The sequence below is a fragment of the Haemaphysalis longicornis genome, unplaced genomic scaffold (genome assembly GCF_048455015.1).
Source record: "Haemaphysalis longicornis isolate Haplotype H1 unplaced genomic scaffold, Haemaphysalis longicornis Haplotype H1 scaffold_5, whole genome shotgun sequence".
Classification (NCBI taxonomy): Eukaryota; Metazoa; Arthropoda; class Arachnida; order Ixodida; family Ixodidae; genus Haemaphysalis; species Haemaphysalis longicornis.
Genome location: NW_027526385.1, coordinates 202164550 through 202181936, shown reverse-complemented (window position 1 = coordinate 202181936; position 17387 = coordinate 202164550).

Sequence of the window (17387 nt, the reverse complement as noted above, 5' to 3'; positions counted from 1 at the left end):
AGTGAAACAGGGAGAAATGCGACTGCATCAGCGCTTCACACTCGCCTGTGGAGCTTCAACTTTCTCGTCTCTCTCGCAGTGAGCGAAAGGTTTTTGAGTCTTACGCTTCGTTTGCACCAGTACATGCACGGCATTTTCGTCGACATGAGCGTCGCCCTCGACCACATCGACTTTGTGCTGAAACAGCTTAGTGACATCATAAAGGATGCAAATGACCAGTGAACTGATATTTTCGATTTATGTGAAGCAACGGCGAGAGGATTCGTCGTTCAGCTTAAGATTCCAATAAAAATCGGTTCACAGAAATACAGTGAAAGCCATGCTTCCTCTTCTGTAGAATATCACAGACGGACTTGTTTCATCCCCTGTGTGGATGATCTGCAGTCTGCATTGACCGAGCGCTACCAAAAAACTCGTGCTACCAAAATACACCACCGAGAGCACCTTTGAGTCGTTACCGCTGGTAGTAAAATTTTTTGTGTAGGAAATGGAACGGGAAAATTAGAGAATGATCAAGGCGGAGTGGGAAATATGGAAGGAGAAGTGGCAAGTAACACCTCCAGAAGAGCTGTCAAGGTTTGTGACCATTGCCATGAAGCTGTGCAACACCAGCCTGTTTCCAAATATCACTACTCTCATCACGATACCTGCTACACTTTCTCTCACTACCGCAGCAGCTAAGAGATTTTTTTTGATGCTGAAGCGCCTTAAGACATACCTTCGCAGCATCTCTGTTGAGGGACGGTTGAATGAGTTGGCTTTGATGTCGCTGTTCAGGGAGTCCGTTGACGTGAGCAATGTCATTGCAGCGTTTACGATGAAGGCATGGATACTTGTCTTTTAGGCTCCCGATCTTAAGCCGCCAGTGCGCAGGATCACCCCATAGCGCTCAAAGCCATACGTCTGGTAAAGCTCTTGAGCGTGCTTCCATAAAACGAAATATATCGCCGTCCGCCCGTACTTTTTTGTCGACCCAGACTTAATAACGACTCTCACCAGCACTGTTGCATCTCATTAACTCGCGCTGAGACATCACACCACCATGCCCATCATGACCTAAAGGAGGGGCTACCGAGCATCTAATGTGGAGTTGACATGCTTTTACAGTGCTACGTGACTGATCACTTCAGTCCCTCGGCGGACATAGACCTCGTACTTTCCGGAGTGGATAGATCCGCGATCGCACATCGGCCCATCGTTGGCAGGCGTTCTTCAGTGCTTTAAGGAAGAAGAAAAACCTGGCCGCTTGTTCACAGAGCCTGCTTCGGGACCACCCCACCTTAAAGAAGTGTACACCGGTCCCCGTCTTCCACCACCTTAACCCACTTTACTTCTGCCGCACTGGTTTTAACCTGTTATATGCAGAAATGAAAACTTTAAAAAATATTTCGGCTATTCATCCTTTTATTTTTGACCCTGAGTAACGTAGTTTTACGTTTATAAGCGCACTTTGTTGAGACATATTGCCCGTATAAAAAAACTGTACTATTTGGAAGATTACCTTTCAAACTGAAGATATAAAACAGCGGAATAGCCCTTAAAAACACAAATATTTACATACTGCCATTTTAGCGAAAATAATTACTAAAAATGGGTACTTTCTCGAAATAGTCAAGGCCTACAGCGAGTGTCCCGCTTACCGCCGCTCCCCCCCCCCCCGAACAAAATTCCTGGCTACGGGCCTGCTCGAAGGTATGACAACACCAGAAAATTGGCTGGGCAATCGAAGCTGCTTACTGGCTGAGACCAATCAGAAGCTCTGGGCCACACTTTGTTCTATTGCTAATACGGCCACTGGTGCGGTAGCCCCGGAGCATGAAATTAGTGAGCCCAGCAAGCAAGGTCGATGCGGTTCAGTTTGTTCTTCATCGTAATAAGACAGTGGAATTTCTTGGTAGATGGAAAGAAATAATGGGCTTATGCTCATCCCTATATACAGTTGCAACATACACTATCGAGGAACAAAAATGTGCCCCTAATCAAATTTCAGCAGCGGGAGGCCAACTGAGCACTAATAGGGCGTGCCAATTATTGTGTCGACATCGCTGCAATGAATTTCCAAGCTAATAAAAATTATATTGCTCAATTATGTGATGAAGTGGCTATGCTAAGTAATGCAGTACAGGATTGGCATTGCAAATGTCAAACCCTGTAATCGCTAACCCTAGCCCTTTATTTTATAAGTTGGGTCATTTGAACTCTGAGTACCTACCAAGAGCAGTGTGGCACATCCTCAAGCCCTTTCGAGAATGTGGTTTCCATCACGTATCTTCTGTACTTTGCAAAGCGTGGGTGCATACGTGTGAGGTGCATAAGCAAGTGGCATTGGGTGCGCGCTTATCTGCACTGCGTTAATTAGCACAGAAATGGCAAGCCGACCCCAACACACACTGACAAACATATGCCTGTCTCCATATAAAACATTGCATCATAAATGGGTGCCATTATATAGGAGCAAGCCTGCACTGACCAGCTGTGGCACCCTTGACACAATGTGAGCCTCACCAGGATTGTTTGCATTATAAGAGATCGGTCGCAGAAAGAGCTTAACAGACCCTTCTCAAATTGAAATAGCAAGTGTAACATACAAAAACCAAATTAATAAACGAAATGGCACAGCTGAATATTCAGGACATCAATAGGTTGCAAAGAAAACATAATACGGACATTCGAGTAAAACAGTTTTTTACTCCCATTATAATCGAAAACTTAAACTACAGCGACTTAGCTATCCGAATACTTTTTTGTTAGAAATGCGTAGTGCGTCTTAGCACAACAAAACACGAGACAATATTTGTAAATGCCGATGAAGCAAAATAATAGTGTCCATAAAACATCAATTTAAGCCTTTAGAAAAAAAGGTATTTATATGTATAAATACGTTTGATAAAAGCGGTTTGAGATAGGTGGCGAGGCAGTGGAAGTGGTAAGCGAATATATCTACTTAGGCCAAGTTGTGACCCCAGATCCCAACCATGAGGCAGAGATAATTAGAAGGATCAGAATGGGGTGGGGTGCATATGGAAGACATTCTCAGATAATGAATAGCAGCCTACCATTGTCACTGAAGAAGAAAGTGTATGACAGCTGCATCTTACCGGTACTCACCTACGTGGCAGAAACTTGCAGGCTCACTAAGAGGGTTTAACTTAAATTGAGAACGACTCATCGGGCAATGGAGCGGAAAATGATAGGTGTAACATTAAGGGACAAAAATAGAGCGGAGTGGGTCAGGGAGCAAACTGGTGTTAAAGACATATTAGTACAAATTAAGAAGAAGAAATGGATGTGGGCAGGGCATGTAATGCGAAGGCAAGATAACCGCTGGTCATTAAGGGTAACTGAGTGGATCCCTAGAGAAGGCAAGCGTTGCAGGGGGCGGCAGAACGTTAACGGGCAGATGAGATCAAGAAGTTTGCGGGGATAAATTGGTCACAGTTGGCACAGGACCGAGGCAATTGGAGAATAATGGGAGAGGCCTTTGCTCTGCAGTGGGCGTAGGTAGGCTGATGATGATGATGATAATAATTTATAAAGAATTTACTGAAAACGACTGGGACATCTCTTTATCACAAGCTACTTAATTTTACTTTGACATTGAAACAACACATAACAACATTACCTACGTGGAAGAAATTATAATTTCTTTGGTAACTGCATCAACCTTTAAAAGCCTTTTCTGCCTAGTATAAAGGCAGACCAGATCATGCCCATATATGACTGATTTCAAATCTGATTATAAACTCTGATTTCAAATTATTGACATATCTGATATATTGATGAGATGTACAGTACATAAGCATGCAAGAAATGACGCACACAAGAGCGGCCCAGAAACGTGATGGGGCGAGAATTGTCACCCCATCATGTTTACTATAATAATATTATTAATATAGTAATAATATAATAATAATGATAATATTAATAAGAATAATATTACATTCAGAGGAATATAATAATAATAAAATAACAATATAATATTAATACTTAACGGCCCTCAGTTCTGACAAAAAAGAGTAGCCAGCGCTTCAAAGCCGATATAGCTTGAGCGACTTGGCTTGGCAAGTAGACAAAGCGAAACGAATGAAAGGGAAATAGGTGCACGTAGTCGCCGAAAACTCTGAGGGAATGCATCAAATTAGGATAATCATGTATAGAAGAAAAACGCTTGTTAATTTCAATAATTACGCGGAATTTTTGTGTAGATACTACAGATTATACATTCAATGCTTTATTAAGCTGCATTTGAGAAGATTCAGCAAAAATATCATATGGCAATTCATTGAACATTTATGGGACCTAATTATATCTTCGTGCCATACCGTATGGAGTAGAAGAACACGAGACAAGGAAACGAGGGTGATTACGCACAAGTAGAACAGACATAAGTTCAATGTTGAAATCAGGAACCCAAAAATGATTAGAAACGACCGGCCAAATAAAGAGAGCATCAAATGACGGCAAACACAGTTTTGAGAAAATGTCGGTGGAGTTATATATAAAATAACCGTAGGCTACAGATTTTGAAGTTTTTCAGTAAAGGATCTAGCCACGTTTTCACCGTGAGGTACAGGTACCAAAACGGCGATTCCATACCTTAACACACTGCATGCGAGTGCATGAGCTACACTTTTTTGGTATACATGATAACAAATGTTTTCTATTACACAACAAACAAGCCGCTTTACGATGTTTTCTTAAGCAAACGCCTACTGGCTGTTGCCATGCTTATTCATAGTAAAACAGATTTCCTAGGTGCTTGATATATTCGACGCATTCAACAGGGTTACAATTGCAAAGGTGGGTATTACAGTGCCAGTATACAGGAATATTATTCAATGTAGCTTTTAACGGGTTCGAGAAGCAGATAAATTAGGTTTAATTGGTATTTATAGCAATTATATTTTATAAAAATTAACCCACCACCTTACGTATTTCACTTTTTGAAGTGTTATGGCTTTTTCATAATTAAGATGCTTAGCGACTAGTACGGTGTCATCGGCGTACTGGAACATGTTGCATTTATGAACTGCGGACTGAAAAATCGTTCACGTAAATATGGAAATTCACAGGAGATGAAGGACCTCTGTGGCACTCCAGTTAGTAAACGAAGAGGGCTGCTACATTCCAGGTTGTTTTATGTAGCTGCGACCTGAGAGCGACCACTAAGATATCGATTCGAAAGATCAGAAGATAGCCCGCGGAAACGTAATATTTGTCTTTTTCGTAACAATATTTTGTGCAGAGTCGAACACTTTAGCTACATGTAAACATAAAACACCGGCAAAAAGGATACAATCAAAGGTGCACTTCAATTCGTTTGCAAATTCTTCCCGAAGTTTTAGTGTTTCTCGACCACCTACAAATCCAAACTGCTTGCGAAACGACGAAAACTTTTTCGAGGAAGGAGGAGATCGTCATCAATAGAAATGTGTTGTATATTTGTCTATTTGGTTTCGGTTCCCCGATCACTGCCGCAGGTGGCGCCAGTGTTGTTTAGGTATATAAGCATGCGCAAGTTGGAATAATGGGGTCTTTTGTTCCGATGGGCACTCAAGTTGTCTAGTCGTTCATTAATCGGCGGCACACGCCGCCACTACATCACTCACGCATCAGGTAATCGCTGCAGCACATGAGCCGCATCCCGGAGTGGTGCGAACAAAAGCGCGCCTGTGAGAAAAGTATTGGGGGCCATGCATGGACCGCCAAGTCTAGCTAGCTATCCAGACGTGTAGCGTATGCCAGGAAGCAGACAAGGGCGTCAAGGTGCGAGCCACACCCTTGCAACCGCCTTGCAACCCTTCCCAGAGCAGCCGTGGCTCAAGCTAGGCCTGAATATTGTAGGCCCATTTGAGAGGGCACCCTACGATTGCAGGTATGCAATTACGCTTGTTTAATATTATTCCAAATGGTCCGAAGTGCATTTCTGTAGCGATACAACAACCAGCCCAGTATTACGCTTCTTAGTATCCGTGTTCGTGCGCGAAGGTTACCCAGAAGAGGTTATCTGCAATAACGGTCCACAGTCTGCATCTCGGGGTTTTGAGGCATTTCTTAAAGATCGTGGTATCCAGGTCAAACATTCGTCAGTATACTATCCACAAGCGAACGGCCAAGTGGAGCGCTTTAACAGAGTATTAAAAACCTTCATTCAAGTGACAGTTCTTGAGCAGCGACACCTGCGCCAGGCGGTAACAGATGATGATGATGATGATGATGATTTCTATTGGTTTCCCCTTTGTATCGGGGTGATGACATGTCATCTTACCAAAAAAGACTAATATACCTATGTTTTACACTTTTGGTTCAATACTAGCGCTGCTTAGGGCAGGCACAAAAAGCTTATTAGGCACAAAATACTTTTTTTTTCTGTTACAAGTGGTAACTGTCCTAGGCAATATTCCCCTCTCTGCTTTTCGTCCACCAGCATTCTAATCTTCTTTATGTCCCCTCGACAGCCTTGAAGTTAACTTCCTCTGTGATACCTTTAAATCCTAGGGCTTCTGACAGCCCAATATTCCCTTCATGTAGATTTGGATGGATACCCTCACATTCTAGCACGATGTGCCGCATAGTTTCTGTTTCTTTTCCGCAGACCACGCATACCCCATCATTTTGTGAATACTTCCCCACAAAACTCTTAGTTCGCAGGCAACCTGCTCTAGCCTCAAAAAGCAAAGCACTGCCCTGGGAATTATCGTAGAAATTTTCCTTTCTGATGTTCATCTTCTCAGCCCTGTACATCTCTAACGACGTTTTGGCTTCCATTTTCTCCCTCCATTTATTCGTTTCAATCTGCCTTGCCTCTTTTTTGGTTACCTTGGCTGTTTTGGATTCCCCACTGTTCTTTCCGTATTTCATCGTTAGCCTTCGAGTCTTTCTGAACCACTGCGTGTCCACGCTTTTCAAGTATAGGTACCTAAAAACCTTAGCTGCCCACCTTCGGTGATCCATTGCCCTCAACCTCATCTCAAAGCATATTTTACTCTGAGCTTCTCTAACTTCAAACGACGCCCAGCCCATATCTCCCTGAACTGCTTCGTTAGTTGTTTTTCCATGCGCGCCTAAGGCCAGACGTCCTACCGTTCCCTGGTTTACTTCAAGGCGTGATAGAACGTCCCATTTTAAGCAGAGTACAGCATTCGCAAGCGTGAGACCCGGAACCATTACTCCTTTCCACATTCCTCTTACTACTTCATATTTGTTATACCCCCACAGAGATCTATGCTTCATTATAGCTGCGTTTCGCTTTCCCTTAAACTTAAGTTGCTCCTCGTGAGTACTGAAGTAGCTATCCCCTTCGTTTATCCACACTCCCAAATATTTATATTCCTTGACTCTAGGTAATTCGCCTTGCTGGATAGACACTACGTCGGTGGTAGCGTCATTGAAAACCATTATTCCTGATTTTTCTGCACCGAAATTTAACCCCGAGGTCAGTGGCTTCCTGGCCGCAAATATTTATTAGCCGCTGCATATCGGTTTGGTTATCAGGTAAAAGAACAATGTCGTCGGCGTATAACATTCCCGGAATATGCTGTTGTACCACTTCGCCTTGCAGCATATGGGTTAGGCTAAACCCTACTTGACTTTCTTCCAGTTTCTTTTCTAACCCTGCCATGAAAAGCATGAACAGTATTGGGCTCAAAGGGCATCCCTGTTTCAGTCCCCGATGGATGTTGACCTGCCGGGCGCATTTCTGTGCTTCCCAAGTAAGGTGCACTCTATTGTCTTTATAGATTGATATAAGGAACTGTACTAACTCGTCATCTAATCCCTGGAGTTTCAACATTCTCCACAGCCGTTCTCTGTTTACGTTGTCATGTGCCCCTTTAATGTCCAAGAACGTAATCCATAGCGGTCTATTCTGTGCTTTCGCAATTTCAATGCATTGCGTTGTCACGAACAGATTGTCATCCAGTCGCCTGTCTTGTCTAAATCCATTCTGCAGTTCCCCAAGTATTTCATTTTCTTCCATCCATGCTTGAATTTTTGATTTTATCGCCTGCATTACGAATCTATACACCACTGACGTTACTGTGAGTGGTCTGTATGACTCAATACTGGCTTTGTCTCCTCTGCCTTTATATATTAAATTCATCCTACTTTCTAACCAGTCCTCTGGTACTTGTTTGGTTTCTATTACCTTATCTATTGCCCTCATAAACGATTCCTTACTTTTAGGTCCAAGTAGGTTTATCAGTTGCATTGGTATTCCTTCCGGGCCCACTGCTGTCTGAGGGGAAACCTTTTGCTCTGCTTTTTTCCAATCAAGGTTGCTCAAACTTATTTCCCTTTCCTCAGTCTTTTGTGGCGCTGATGTTATCGGTGCCGGTTTCCCTACCACTATTATCCTAAACTTCTCACTAATCACTCGATGAATATGCGCCAACGCGTGCTCTCCATCTAAATGTTCCCCCTCCTCATCAATCAGGAATTTTTGATGGTTATCGTTTTTTGAGCTTAGTGATTTTACATGGTTCCAAAACTTCTTGGATGCGCTTTTGTCCTTCTTCCGTATTTCTGCCATCCATTGTTCGCTTTTCTGCTTCATCTTCGCTTGCACCATTTTGTGCACTTCTAGTTTTTTCCCACGGTAGACATCCCACTTTTCCTTCACTACCTCCGGTTCCATACTAGTTCTTTTTGCTTCTCTATGTTCTCTCGACGCCTTCCTTCGCTGGTAGATAGCCTCTTTTATTTCCTTATTCCACCAGCTTCTCGGCTTTCTCTTCCCTTTCCATCGGTTTCGTTCCTTTTCTTCATTAATCTTAACCTTTATGAACGCAATTATTTCATCGTAATCCCAATTTTTGCCTGGGTATTTATTGATTTCATCTTCCAATCTATCAGCGATGATCTTTAACTGCTCATTATTCAAATTATTTCCTCCTATTGTACCTATTTCTGCATTTGTCCGGGTTGCGCCTTCAAAGTGCAAGCTAAACCGCTTGTGGTCGCTTCCTAAGCTGTCTGTTCCATTTTCATCTATCCTCATTTCCCGCAGCCTTCCGTATACTGTCTCGGATACTAAACCGTAGTCTATGCTGGACTGCCTGTTACCGCTTTCCCACGTTATTTGTCCGTCACACTTGCTTTCCGTGTTTACTATTACAAGCCGGTTTTCCTGACATAGATCTATCACTAGAGAACCGTTGTGGTCTGTGTATCCATCCAAACCTTCTATATGGGCATTCATATCTCCAACTATGATTATTTCGCTCGAATCTTTGAACTCGTTTATATCTCTTCTCAAACAGTTTACCATTTCCTCATTTTCTTCCTTAGCACTACTTCCGGTCCACAGATGCACCACTCCTAACCATGTATTTTTCCCCTCTATGGTGCCTCTAACCCATAGATGCTCTTTACAACTTTCATGCACTCTCTGCCAGTCGGTCCCTTGTTTAATGAGCATGCCAACACCTCCCCCTTTCTTCATTCCTGTGGTCCTGTTGCAAACTTCCCAGACATAATTGTCTATGATAGGTGGGGCTTCTAGGTCCGGGAGGTGAGTCTCGGCTAAAGCGTACACGTCTATTCCTTCCCGTTCAAGTTGCTTTTGAATTTCCACCCACTTATCTGGCTTTCTGCCTTCCTGCATATTTATGTAGCTGATTAAATATTTATTGCATTTGTTTTTCCCTCTCCGCTTATGGGGTCTGTTTTTGTCGTTTACAGAGTTGTTTGCTCCATTGTTTCCACTTAAAAGGCTTCTGTCAACGCTCTCAGTTACGTCCGTAGGTTCTCCGTTTAGCTCTAGGCCTGGCTGCCTCCCCGCGTTGAGTGTGCCTGTGTCTCTTGCTTCCCCTTTGTCTCCTAGTTTGCCTTCCTTAGCTGCGCGGGGCCCCCTAAAAAAGCTACCGCTCTCCCACCTAAGCGCCACCCCACCTCGTTTTCTAGTCGGGGCCTGAAGTGAATCCCGTCCCACTGAAAAGCTTGCCTATGTCCGATGCTGCCCACATACAGAGTACCTGGGTGTTTACCGATGCACACCGCATGCTACAACGGCAAGGGCTCCAGCTATTCTGCTACACGGGTGGCTGCTAAGAACTCCGTTGGATGTCGTCGGGCCTCCGTCGGTCACCTTCTTTGATGATCCTCACTTGAAACTTCGGCGTTTAAGTGAGCGGGTGAAGCGAAAGCAGCAGAGCAGCAAAAGATACACGGACGCTCGGAGGGCTGCAAGAGAAACCAGAGTTGATGTTGGTGACTTCGTCAGAGTGAAGAAACCAACTACTAGATTTAAAGGCGACCTAGAATTCAGCCGCTCAAGAGAAGTGATCAGTAGGAAGGGACCATTCTCTGTCCGCCTGGCTGTTGGCAAAACGTTGAATGCATCGAAGTTCTCAAAGGTGCCATGAGCCTCTGCCACCCTTTATACTTGGGGACGAAACGGTACAGCTAGGAGAGGAGGATCTCTGCCAAACATGTGAGGGCCGCCACTCCAGAGATAGCTATGATGACTTCAGCTGCTGCTCCTTCGGCTGCGCAGGCGCCCACGTTTCCTTCGGCTGCGCAGGCGCACAGGGCTCCTTCGGCTGCGCAGGCGCACAGGTCGCCTGCTTCGACGCAGTCAGCCAAGTCTCTAGGAGCAGTCACACAGCAACGCAGGGTGCAACCACCAAGAAAGAGACTACCACGAAAGCATCATGGCTACAACGTGTAGCAAGCTAAGTTGTGCTAAAGCGAACGGAACGGACATATCCAGTGTGGTGGATTTCTGAAGTAAACGATGTGCTTTCTCAGTACTATATACCTATGTTCATTGTACAGTTTGTATTTTGGAATAGTATTTTTGCATATGTACTAACATACTAACCTACTACATTACTAGTTCATATAGCTTTTTTAAGGAAGGGAATGTGTTGTCTAATTGTCTATTTGGTTTGGGTTCCCCGATCACTGCCGCAGGTGACGCCAGTGTTGTTTAGGTATATAAGCATGCGCAAGTTGGAATAAAGGGGTCTTTTGTTCCGATGGGCACCCAAGTTATCTAGTCGTTCATACATAGGCGGCACACGCCTCCACTACAGAATGTTTCCAATATTTGGGAAAGGATTGTCAGTAATGATATGGGCCTATATTATTCACCAATATTTTTGGGCCCGGCTTTGTAAAGAGGTAAGAAAATGGCGGTTTTTAGAGGAGAAGGAATGTCTGACTATCGATAAAACCGTTTAGTGTGAAAAGAACAACCCACCATAGAGCCGAAAAATTTTCACGAAGCGTATCAATCGACATTCTGTCGCAACCGGCTGATTTATTGGAGCTAAAGCTGAATTCAATAGATTTAATGTCAGACTTTGGTAACCGCTGCAAAACTGCTGTCTAAGGCAAAGATCGCCTAAGCGTGCAGGGCCTGTCAACAAGATTAAAACTTTGAGGAACGTTTCTAAAAGCACAATTGAACGCATCTGCAACCTCTATCGGATCGTCACGGAAGGTATAAAACCCTGTTCACAATAAGCCTTGTCTGTCTAGGATTCTTGCAGTGTTGATTGAATTATTTGAAAAAAAAATCGGCGTTTGGCTGCCCGCAAAAGGGCGGCGATTCTGTTTCCCGCAGTTTTATGGTCTAAACGTAAGGCATGGTCTTCACGTGGACATTTCGCGCGGTTCCACAGCCAATCCCTGTACCAGATAGCCTCAGTTATCTCGGAATCCATCCAACAGCAACAATTACCGCGTTTCTTGACACAAAAACCGTGCTGAAGTGCTGTTTTTTCTTCAACATTTGACATAGGTGTTCATACGTGGTAGCTAGAGAGCTGTCCAACATTAAGGTTGACCAATCAAAACTAGACGTCAGACCATCCAACTGTTTTTGTTGAGTAAAGTAAAACAAATGTTATAATCATCAATACCTTCCTTTTAATGTACCCTAATTAAACTCTGGCTCGCCGAAACGTCGCACGCCACGGTATAGTGGTCAGCCAACTTCTTGTGATGATGTATGAGGCAAGAGAAGAACTTGCGGCGCTGATCAAGATATGGCGGATGCCCGAAGTTACAAGCTTCTCGCATACCACTTATTCATGTGTGTGAAATATATTACTGCTATCAAGACCATGGGAAGACACCAAAGATCGATAATCAGCAACAACGTGCTTGGCAGGACGTAGTATAATATATATAGGTTATCGACCAAACAATTGGACCGGTGCGCGAAAGTTTCAAAATTTTCCTGTACAAAAAAAAATCCTTCAACGCTGTATTAAGCAGGACGGAAAATGGCCAAAAGTAAAATAGAAACAACACCATAGACCCCTCTAAAAGTAAGAGATTCTTCGTGCGTGAAAGCTGCATCAATGTACGATACCTCAAAATTATAGCGGACAAAAATAACAATACTAACGCCATGGCGGCTTGGTCGTGTTAAAACGTGAGATTGGTAATTACGATAGGCGAAGTGGCAGCTTCACCGATATTTACGAGTCGATCCCAATATTTTCGCAAGCTGCGAATATTATTGTTCACGATGGTAAGATCCCGTCCCAATTTGCTGTTACCCACCTCATCTGTGAAACAGCAGAAACTCGCAAAACTCTGCCGAAGCAGGAGCCACGCAATTTATTGTATCTTAGTAATTCCAGATAGTTTGCTTACCTTGGATTAGGGGTAGCATCTTCATTTTTTTCGCATAGATTTGGCCTGCTGTCGTCCGAGCGAAGGGATGGCCTCGGTCTTTTGCTGACCTTTTTGTGTGCCTATACCGATCCTGGTTCAACTTTGTGAAATCTTCCTTGAAGAACAGTTTTGGCAACGCCCCCGACAGCTGCAACGATGGAAGTTTACCACGTGTAGCAAACCAAGTCTCTTTAAACGCAAGTGACGCCAACTGCACCAGAAATACTGTAGTTCTTTCAAGCTTAGCAGAAAGTCGGTTAACTGTCCCCACGTCAGTGGTGGAGAAGCTTTGTAGCTTTAGTGCGACAGCTAGATTTGAAATTTTTTCTTGCAAATGCTCATCTGGTTGGAGTGGCAATCCATGAACCTCGAAGGTTTTTTTATCGGTTGTAATGTTCGCTGTGATGGACCTCTTGTTGCAGTCACTGAATCGGAATTGTTTGCTCGAGCACAGCCTTTTAAACTGTTCAGTTCTTGTTCCCCTTTAGAAAATTTCAGCTTGTTAGCTATCGCCTGATCTAGTACAGTGTCCTACTGCTACGATGTGAAATCAGCCGGCTTTTGCAAACCTGAAATTGCCCAGACAGCCCACGAGTTCCGCCTTTAGTGAGACCAGAAAATCTACTTTTTAATGCAGCACTGGCACGGACCACCGACTCTTTCAAATCTCACGAAATTAGGTGAGCAAGCCAGCCTCAGGGACCGGACACTCGCCAAACAGAGTATTGTCAGACTGAGAGGCCGATCCATGACGCTTCTTACTGATGCTTCAAGTCTTGCACATCCACACATTGTTTTTTTGCTTGTCCCATTGTTGGAAACGTGTTAGCACCAATGCCAGAGCACGTTTGACAGGGATAACAGTGGTGACATGCGGAACGCTTCATAAATCTTTTTTCACCCGGTACTGGCTCTTGGCACACAATGCAACTGTCAGGTTCTGTCATTGTGAAAGGCAATTTCGCACTTACGCAATACCAGTGAAGTCAGCGGCAAACATCAAGCACAAAGGTGGTAAGCTAGCAGAGAACAGTGAGTAAATGTTATAGAAAGCTTCAGTACCTGCCACAACTTTCGCCACACCGATGAAAGCCGCCCCTTTTATGATAGGTAAACGATTACAACACCAACTGAAGCAAAATAAAAGGTTCGCTTGGGAACTGAAGGCTGCGTATTTCCATGAATGTGAAATCACTATACTTACGGCCACCACTTGAATTTATTTCGTTTTTATGATTTAATGTTATTCTTGGCCCATAACACTGCAGCTCTATACGCCGCAGCTGTTTTTGAGTAAACAAAAAAATATAGGCAGACGAATACGATACTCGCTATTGCTAAATTTGAGCACAGCTCGAACTGTAGTCTTATCGGCGGCAACGCATAGGAGCTGTGTCTCAGGAAGGGATCGTGTCATCCGCAAATGGCATGACGGCGCACGGCATACTCTGTCGTTATCTCGTAAGGCTTCGCCACTGTTGAGCACGTCTCGCGCGGTTTCAGAATTCCGCCCTCCGGCACACATTCGTCATACTTTCATCCTCTGCTTTCCTGCTCGCTCTATTATTGGTGGCGTCTTTGTTTTCTCGGTTACAACAAGGCCGACGCTGAGGGACTACGTGACACCACATTAGCGGGAGCTTAAGGACTGCGCTCTAACGCATGGTTATACGCAGACACTGCGCTGCAATTTGATCCACTCCCTTCGCCGACCAATGATAGGCCTGAAACCTGTAGCCTTTTTGCCAGTGGGCACCGCCCCAGTTCGTCCGACGCCTCCACCATCTGTGCATCCTCGATGGAACCATCTGGAAATCGGCAGCCTCACTGCAGGCTGCTCATTTACCTGTCCTACTAAGCAGACGACCCGTCCTTCCGCAAATATTTTGTGGTACTCTTGAGTGTCGCCTTGTAGCGGCATTTTGCGTCTCCTTCTCCACCCCCCTAGTCGGCTCCTGACGGCTTGTCCTTGGTCCCCAAATGACGCATCCTGCCCAGAACCTTCGGCCTGGCAGGCAGGGAGGGGGGCGGCAGGCAAATCACCATGTAGTTTACTGCCAAGCCGGCAGGAGAACACGCGCGCCCGCCATCCTTTTCGGATTCATTAAATGTCTACGCCAGCTCGCGCGCACGCACCCCTATTTTCGCGCAATAAGGCCAACAATTTTGCATTCTAAACAAATTGGTTAGTTTGTAAAGCTTTTTATGTACCCCTAGTTTCGACGGTGCTTTAGCGTTAACAGGAAAGCATTAGCAGTGCTACAAGTCGAAAACAGTCCGGCGTATGCGTGAACATTCGACTGTCAACCGTGGCAGGTGGCTTTTAGATCGATTTCCTTCTGCTCACCTTTTATCTGCTGACAGACTGCTCAGAAAAAAAGAAGGGCTATAATGACTCATCGGACGGCGTGTATAGGACAGAATTGGTTAGGGAACCACCGCACATAGGAACTAGCTAATGGCACTTCACCACCAGGTGACATTGATTGGGCTCTACGAAAGATATTCGCTTCCTAAGTCACAAGCAGCCCTAATAAACGCTTGTAGAGAGAGAGAAAATGAACTTCAAAAAAATCGAGGAAACGTTTTAGAGAGGTGTCCTCATTTCAGAGGGCCGAATCGACAGGTGTTTCCATCAAGAGCAGCAGATGTTCCAGCCCGGAGCTGGCAGAACCTCTATCCCAAATCTCTAGAAACATAGAGGTTGGGTGGATCTCGGGTAGACTTGTTGCAGCCGCCTACTATGTGTATGAGGTTCTCCGGCTCTTCACAGAAGCGACGGAATGGACGGAATTGTGTCCTGCCAAAGAGGTAAAGTCTGGTGGGATGTAGGAAGTTGTAACGTGCAAGGGGCGGAGTTATCGTTCCTGGGTAATCGGTCGAAATTTGTGCAGTGAGAGAATATGTTCTACGGAAGAGCTTATACTGCTGAGTAATTTCCTAGTATAGGACTACATGAAATATGCGCGCGGGCTCGGCTTCATTAGCGCTGTCTAAGCAGGTCAAATCTCGACACACGAGTTTGGTGATCTTGTTTGCAGGGAATGCTTGTAATAGCTGGTGCCCATAAAATCCTGCCTGACCTCGTTGGTGGTCTCTCATTGATCAATTGAAGAGTTTTAACGTGTAATCAACGGTAGAAAAAGTTGCCCCACGCCTGCTACGAGAATGGTGTGACAGTATTGGCGCCGCTTTGGCTAAGGGCACGTGCTACCGCCGCATCCTCGGCTTGGAGGGGGCTAGGTTGGGCGGTTAACATGCCAGACAGGTTGAAGGCTGCAGAGCACAAAGAAAGAGAAGCTATTGAAGAATGCTATTGGGTTTCTTTCGCATCAAACCAGTATTTCGTTCCTAATTTTTTTCTTTCAGCGTACTTGCTTCATACAGTCTTAACCTATATATACACACGTTTTGAAAACTGTTTTAAGAATATAAAGTATGCAATAGGCAATTGCTAATTACTTCAGGGCGAGATGTCATTGTTGCGTCTAAACAGCATAACTGCGCAATACGTGCATAAAGAAAGACCTTTTGTAGCATTCATGTGGTCATCACATACATGTCCAGCTATTTTGTGTTAAATATATTTCCTGATTGGTCGAGAAAAGAACATTGGTCGAGAAAGAACATTGCAAAATTTCATATTGCAAACTACCCCAATGATAGCATGCTTTGCCCAACCCACTAGTCCACAATAACGGGCACTTTTCTTCCTCTAATAAAAACAAACACTACACTAGTAACACTCAAGATAGCATAAAAATGCTATCCCATATAATTTAAAAGCGGACATTAGAAGGCCCCTAAAGTGCTTTTCAATTCTCATGTTGTCTTGGAGCCGTGACCAAAGGACACAACGGCACTGTACAAAAAAAGTGATGGTGACATAAAGAACTCTGAGCATCTAAGTGATGTTTGCATATAACTGCCAATTCAAACTAAAATAATCGGAAGATATGGATTTATTGTTGATGGTGTGCCAGAAGGCCTTCATAAGCAGGAATGAATGCATTCGAAATAACGAAATGCTGAGACCTTTACATGATTTGAAGCACCATGCCGATATAAAATATGAAGAATATTTCATAATATGTTGCATCAGAATATGCCTTTTGGGTTATGGTATTCTAAATGTAGAAAATTACTGGGGGAGGCGGGCACTACCTCACGCAAACTGATACTATTTACAGAAAACGTTACATTACATTGAGGGCAATATAAAAATTGAACGTTCTGGGCCTTGGGAACTGCTCAATATGCAACATATTTTGTGGTACCGTCTGGCGAGTGCAGGAAAATATGTTCAGATGCAAGGTAGGGTATCGAAATGGAAAAGTACAAATCACAGTTTCGAGGCCCTGGAACCGGTTCGGAACAAATCGAGTGAACCGCTCGAACCGGTTCGCAATGGTTTCTTTGATTCCTTCCGGTTGGGGTTCAGTTCCAAAATAGGGGAATAACTACGGTTCCGGTTCAATTCCTGTTTCATGAAGAAATTCGGGTTCGGTTCCGGTTTTCAGTTTGTTTCCGGTTCCGGTAGACTTCCTGCTCCTTATTCAAGATGATATAAAGTTTTTGCCTCTCTCCCTCTCTCTTCGTAATTTTCGATAACTGTCGTGCGCGATACCCATTTGTTCTTTTATAAATGGAAACATTCTTTGTTAACTTACCGCCGCAAATTAGACGCGTGTGAATGTCTACTCTCGCCAGGACTATCCACCTAAAAAATTTGTGGCCCTGTGAATTTTTTATACAGT